The sequence below is a fragment of the Bombina bombina genome, chromosome 3, assembly GCF_027579735.1.
Source record: "Bombina bombina isolate aBomBom1 chromosome 3, aBomBom1.pri, whole genome shotgun sequence".
In the NCBI taxonomy this organism is placed as follows: Eukaryota; Metazoa; Chordata; class Amphibia; order Anura; family Bombinatoridae; genus Bombina; species Bombina bombina.
In genome coordinates this window covers 284328156-284335846 of record NC_069501.1, presented here as the reverse complement: position 1 = coordinate 284335846, position 7691 = coordinate 284328156, and positions in this window count along the sequence as shown.

Genomic DNA, 7691 nt, shown 5'->3' with positions numbered 1-7691 from the left:
TAATAACAATAAAATAGCACTAATATGTAGGCATTTATTGGCAGATATCACAGATCCTGGTTACTTTGTTGGTATAAATATTTTATGAATTGTGTTGCCATAGTCAGTAGGGGTACAATAATGCACACAGTCACTACTCTTTATATTGCTAAGTCTTGCGTAGTTTTCAAATACTTTTAATATTGAATCATTACAGTTTTCTCTCATTTTATATAATGATAATAATCTAAGAATATCTAAGAAAAAATAATTTCAGTGCCTAATTGCATCAGTGATTTTATTAGAAAATATAGAATAGACTAAGCGAAATTGCAGCAGATGATTAAAGGAACAGTGTACAGTATCCGCCCCCCCCCCCCCCTCTTTAATGTGTTTCTAATAAGCAATTTTACCTGCTGGAGTGTGTAACATTGTTTGGAAATAGCTCCTTTACATTTACCCACCTATACTGAAAATTGTAATACTTAAGTACTGGTTTTAGAAAAGCTGTGTAATTAAGAAGCTGCTCTCAGTGGGGGTTTAGAGAGATAGGTATTAATATGTAAATTTTCAGTAGAAAGTGGTGACGCCGCTCCAGTAAAAAGGCGTGAGACACAGAGCCAATCCTAGCAGGGATCCTCAAAGCGGACAAACAAACCCCGCCCTCAATAACGGCGTGTGTACTGGAAATGAACTGGTTGAAGGGTGCAAGCCTAGACAGAGCCAAGCTCAAGGTATCAAAGGTAGTTGAAAAAGGCAGCACTCCAGAAATCCGTAGTTAAAACAAAGTCCTTTATTAATCCAAAAATAAAAGCAAACTCACATAGTGATATCATGGTAGGAGGAGGCTGGGGTCCTGACATGTTTCATGCAATGCAGCACTTAATCATAGGATAATGTTGATAACAATCCTTTTGTCCAAAATATCAACTTATTTATGAGGTTTATTGATGATTTGATTTTTGTAGTTAGAGGTACTTTTGTATTTGAGGAATTTTTGAGTTATGTAAATGATAATGATCTCGGCCTAAGTTTCACAGGAGAGATCCAGGAAGAGAAAATTAATTTCTTAGACCTTACACTTATGGGATTGGTTGAAGAGAAAAAGATAATTACTAACACTTATAGAAAGTCCTCATCTGGTAACACTATTCTGCATGCTAAGTCATGTCACCCTAATCACCTCATTAAGTCTATACCAAAAAGTCAGTTCTTACGATTAACAAGAAATACTAACTCTGATGAGCTTTTTGAACAGCAAGCCAATAAACTAATTGACAGATTAGTAGTTAGGGGGTATAACAAGGAGATCCTAAAACGCACAGTAAAATGTATTAGAGAGACTCATTCAAACCGAGTCTCAACTAATCACAAATAATTTCCAAAGCAGCATAGATTCAATGATGATACAATAGTGTTTTCTACTGAGTTTTCCTTACAGTTCAATCAACTTTGTAATATTATTAAGAAGAATTTACCTCTTTTGGAAGGGGATGATTTATTATCTAATGTCACAAGCAATGTAAAATTTGTTTCAAAGAAAGCTCCTACTTTGGCCAATACGCTATCTCCAAGTTTAATCACTAGTCATCTGGGCAAACATGCGAGCAATTGGTTTTCTAAGAAAGGCACTTTCAAATGCCTATCCAGGAATTGTGTTACATGTGAAGTTATTTCTTCTGGTGATAGATTCAAGAGCACTGCCACTGGCGAGAGTTTTAATATGGAGTATTATGCAAACTGTGGCACAAACTTTGTTGTATAGTGTGAACTATATCAGGAACAATACATGGGTCAAACCTTTTACGCTCTTTACGCTCCAGAATAGGGGAACACAAGAGAGACATTAGAAATTATAAGGACTCTAGTGTAGCTAAACATTTTAATGGAATCCATTTTACAAATGAACCCAAAATTTTGGTATAGGTAATTTGTATAGCTAGGAAGCCATTGTGGGGAGGTAATAGGTTTAATATCATCACCAAGAAAGAACTGTATTGGATTTGGAAATTAGGCACTAGGGAACCAACAGAATTGAATAAAGAGACATTAGCTATTTTGTGGAATAAGACACATAGCATATTATATAATTTAATATAAGATATGTCCCCTTTTGTTTCAAACTGTCTCTTTGGTTATATTATTTTTTCTGTAGTTAATTCTAAGACTTAAGTCCTTTAGTATGATAGTATTGTGGTAATTTTCAGTGTTCTTAACATTGCGCAATTGTGCTGATGTAGCTTCAAATGAATTTTTTCAATAACAACCTTCTTTTATGGCTTGAGAAATATATATTTTTTATAAGACGAGATATTGTGCACTGATGGTCTATCACTATTATTATTACTATTATTATTAGACTGTTGAGGCTTAAAATGAGTACAGTACATTGTTAGACCAGATTTGTTGGTTTGAATATATTTGGTATTTTTTAATATGTTTTTTTATCTGTATTTACGTACTTATGCTGCACGTTGGTTTGGAGGTTGGCTTTGTTTCTGTACACAGCCGTTGATATGGCAACCATTATGGTTGCTTTTATTTATTGGCTGTGGCCGATATAAAGCTCTCCCCTTACGTGTAGGAGGTTAAGCCTATGATTAAGTGCCGCAGGGCACGGAACATGTAAGGTCTCCTCCTCCTTCTCCTAACATGTTTATCACTATGAGTGTTAATTTTAAACTATGAAATAAAGAAGTGCTTTTATTTTTTCACCTGAAGCCTTTTGGAGTGCCGCCTATCTTTCCTTTGTTCTGAATATACCTTGGATGGCTTAACCATCTTTTGGTTGGCACAACTCTATTGCGTACGTCGCATCTTGTGCACACCGGACTGCTGGAACCCTGCTGGGATTGGCTTTTGAATTCTGCCGCTCGCTCACGGACTAGAGCAACACCGATTCCCAACTACTTAACCCAACACTTACATAGCACACCTTTTAAAGCTAGCTAAAACCAATCAGCTCACTTAAAAAATCATCTCCTAGGAAACATTAGGTGTGCACTGCAAATGTGTTAAACACATATATGTAAAACAATAGTTAAAACCAAATTGAGAGATACAAAACCATTATTAAACTAAGATATAAATTCACCAAAGTGAAATATATCCAGCAGTGAATGGACCGAGTAGGGTGTAGATAAAAAATAACTTTTATTGTTATCCAAGGTAAAAATTGACTATAGCAAAGTCAATTATAGCAAAGTCAGCTGACGAAGTGCTGTAACGGCACGAAACATGTTGGATGTGAAACCACTATGCTGTTAGGTTGACTCTCTAGCTGTGGTATTGTTACTTTTTTGACTTTGCTATAGTCAATTTTTACCTTGGATACAAATAAAAGTTATTTTTTATCTACACCCTACTCAGTCCATTAACTGCTGGATACATTTCACTTCTGTGAATTTATATCTATGTGCCATTTCTTTTTAGCGGTCCTTATTGGGCTAAACCCGCTACCAGCAGTAAGTAAAAACACGCTTACCACATAGACTTTTATGTTTAAGTTCATATACAAACAAGATATCGCCTGCGTACCAGCACCAAACTTCACTATGTTTGTGAAATACAACCATCAAGGACACAAGTGATCATCAGCATATGTAGAGAGACAAACAGCCCCTGCATGGAAAGGACTATTGGTGAGTGACCGTTTTCTACTTTCTTTACTTAGGTTCAATTGCTTATACCGCTACAGATTATTCTGCTATATATATTTTGGCAAATTACACACTGATGCGGATACAAGTGTTTTCCTAAGGAAAAGAGCTACAGTGTTTACTACAACACCTATTTTATACGTATTAAAATGTAACTGTTAGCTACTGACTATAAGGTCCAACACCAAAAGCAAGAAGAAGAAATCTTTTTCCCCAGGCTTTGCATACAGCACTGCTAAATACGCCTGTTAGGGATAACATTCAGACTTTCTTTGTGTCTTACATTATTAAACTAATACATATATTGTATCAAATACAACAAGTCAGCCTCAATAAGAATTTGAAAATAGTAACATATTATACAGGGAGTGCAGAATTATTAGGCAAGTTGTATTTTTGAGGATTAATTTTATTATTGAACAACAACCATGTTCTCAATGAACCCAAAAAACTCATTAATATCAAAGCTGAATAGTTTTGGAAGTAGTTTTTAGTTTGTTTTTAGTTATAGCTATTTTAGGGGGATATCTGTGTGTGCAGGTGACTATTACTGTGCATAATTATTATTACTTAACAAAAAACAAATATATACCCATTTCAATTATTTATTTTTACCAGTGAAACCAATATAACATCTCAACATTCACAAATATACATTTCTGACATTCAAAAACAAAACAAAAACAAATCATTGACCAATATAGCCACCTTTCTTTGCAAGGACACTCAAAAGCCTGCCATCCATGGATTCTGTCAGTGTTTTGATCTGTTCACCATCAACATTGCGTGCAGCAGTAACCACAGCCTCCCAGACACTGTTCAGAGAGGTGTACTGTTTTCCCTCCTTGTAAATCTCACATTTGATGATGGACCACAGGTTCTCAATGGGGTTCAGATCAGGTGAACAAGGAGGCCATGTCATTAGATTTTCTTCTTTTATACCCTTTCTTGCCAGCCACGCTGTGGAGTACTTGGACGCGTGTGATGGAGCATTGTCCTGCATGAAAATCATGTTTTTCTTGAAGGATGCAGACTTCTTCCTGTACCACTGCTTGAAGAAGGTGTCTTCCAGAAACTGGCAGTAGGACTGGGAGTTGAGCTTGACTCCATCCGCAACCCGAAAAGGCCCCACAAGCTCATCTTTGATGATACCAGCCCAAACCAGTACTCCACCTCCACCTTGCTGGCGTCTGAGTCGGACTGGAGCTCTCTGCCCTTTACCAATCCAGCCACGGGCCCATCCATCTGGCCCATCAAGACTCACTCTCATTTCATCAGTCCATAAAACCTTAGAAAAATCAGTCTTGAGATATTTCTTGGCCCAGTCTTGACGTTTCAACTTGTGTGTCTTGTTCAGTGGTGGTCGTCTTTCAGCCTTTCTTACCTTGGCCATGTCTCTGAGTATTGCACACCTTGTGCTTTTGGGCACTCCAGTGATGTTGCAGCTCTGAAATATGGCCAAACTGGTGCAAGTGGCATCTTGGCAGCTGCACGCTTGACTTTTCTCAGTTCATGGGCAGTTATTTTGCGCCTTGGTTTTTCCACACGCTTCTTGGGACCCTGTTGACTATTTTGAATGAAACGCTTGATTGTTCGATGATCACGCTTCAGAAGCTTTGCAATTTTAAGAGTGCTGCATCCCTCTGCAAGATATCTCACTATTTTTGACTTTTCTGAGCCTGTCAAGTCCTTCTTTTGACCCATTTTGCCAAAGGAAAGGAAGTTGCCTAATAATTATGCACACCTGATATAGGGTGTTGATGTCATTAGACCACACCCCTTCTCATTACAGAGATGCACATCACCTAATATGCTTAATTGGTAGTAGGCTTTCGAGCCTATACAGCTTGGAGTAAGACAACATGCATAAAGAGGATGATGTGGTCAAAATACTCATTTGCCTAATAATTCTGCACTCCCTGTATATGTATATAAGTACACTTCACACAAAGTTACAAACACAATGTAATTAAAACATAACACACTTCAATTGTCTCCACATAATATAATAAAAGGTTTTCATGGGAAAGAGAGACATCCGATATTCATAGAATTTCACAAATTCAAAATTTCCATAAATTCCAGATTTTAAACTTTAAATTTTAAATTCTAAATTTAATTAACTTCAAATCTAAAGCCTATTCAATTTCAGAACACTTGCATATGGATATGTTATAGATGTGTATAAACCTCAATTGATAACCTGTATATTAAATAGGTGCAAACATACACATCAACATATCCAATGCCAATTCAATACTACATAGACATAGGACCAAAGTGGCACAATGGACTAAATAAAATCCACACTATGACACTGTAATCAAAGCAAGTAGTACACGTTGGTTTAAAGAAATGTGCTAGTGTCTATACAAAAAGGGAGAGACTATTCTACAAAGTAGCTTATGTCCCATTCTTTATTTAGACCCATGGGTACCCTGGTATCTAATTTCCAAATCCAATACAATTCTTTTTTAGACAGAATTTTATATCTGTTTCCACGCCTAATTGTTTTTTTTTTTTACTACATCTATAACTTTGACAGTAAATTTTGGTTCATTGGTAAAATGCAAACCATTAAAATGTCGTACCACTCCTGAATCCTTATTATAATTCTTGATGTCCCTTTTGTGCTCACCTATCCTAGAACGTAGGCAACGTGAGGTTTGACCTACATATTGTTCCTGGCACAGAACACATTCAACCAAATAGACTGCAAAATTTGTGCATAATGTTTAATATCAAACGTTTCCTTTGTGCTAAAACTCCTAAAAGTTACACCTGACAAAATTACTGCAAATGTTGTACAGTTTCTAGACAAACATTTGAAGGTTCCCTTCTTTGTCAGCCAATTACCTTCTACTCTCATTGAGCTACTATTTATCATACTGGGAGAAAGTTTGTTTGCCAAACTTGGAGCTTTTTTGGAAACAAATTCAATCTTGTCTACCACATCCGAGAGCATTACATCTCCCATCAAAATTTGCAAATTCTTTTTAATGATTTTGCACAAATCATTATATTGTAGTGAAAATTTTGTCGAGAAAACTATTGTTTCTTTGTTGAACATATTCTTTTTCGACAATTTATCAGATGTATTGATCTGTGTAGTCACATAATTAGTCTTAACTTGATGTAAGGTTTTTAGTAATTCTGATACGTCATACCCTCTAGCACTGAGTCTATCTATAAGCTGATGTGATCAAACAACTCATCCGAGTTAGTGTTAATTCTCAATCTTAAAAATTGACTTTTTGGTATCGATCTAATCAAATGCTTTGGGTGGCATGACTTGGCATGAAGAATTGTATTGCCTGCTGTAACTTTTCTATATGTATCTGTAAAAACCATGTTAGATTCAACTGAACCAACCAATGTAAATCCAAAAATTGTATCTTAGTACTTTATACTTCTCCCGTAAATCTTAGCCCTAAGTTATTATCATTGACAAAATGTAAAAAGTTCTCAAAATCAAAATCACCTTTAGTCACAAAAATAAGGTCATCGATAACTTGCATATACATACAAATATTATCAATGAAAGGACTATTGCTACTGTAGAGGCTGCCCAGTCCCCACCATCCCACAAACAAATTCGCAAAAGAGGGGGCAAATGTTGCCCCTATTGCGGTACCACATATCTGCAAGTAGTACTCTCCATCAAACATAAAATAGTAGTGGAATAGTAGGAACTCGACAGCCTCACACAGAAACAACTTAAACTCAGCAGAATAATTTGTGCGGGTATTTAGAAAAAATGCTATTGCCTGAATCCCTAGACAATGGGGAATACTTGAGTATAATGATACTGCATCGATCACCACCTACCTATAATCCTTTAATTTGTAAATTTTCAACCTAAGTACTGACTTTTGGGTAAACAGCGATAATATTGAGCATAGAAATAAAGATAAGTTATGGGTGTGCTTTTTAACTAGCAAAAACAGCTATTTCATATAAAAAATAATTTTACAGTATACTGTCCCTTTAATACATTAGGCTTTATTCTTCGATTAACACTGACTAAGCTGGTATCTTTTTTCCTTTTTTGTT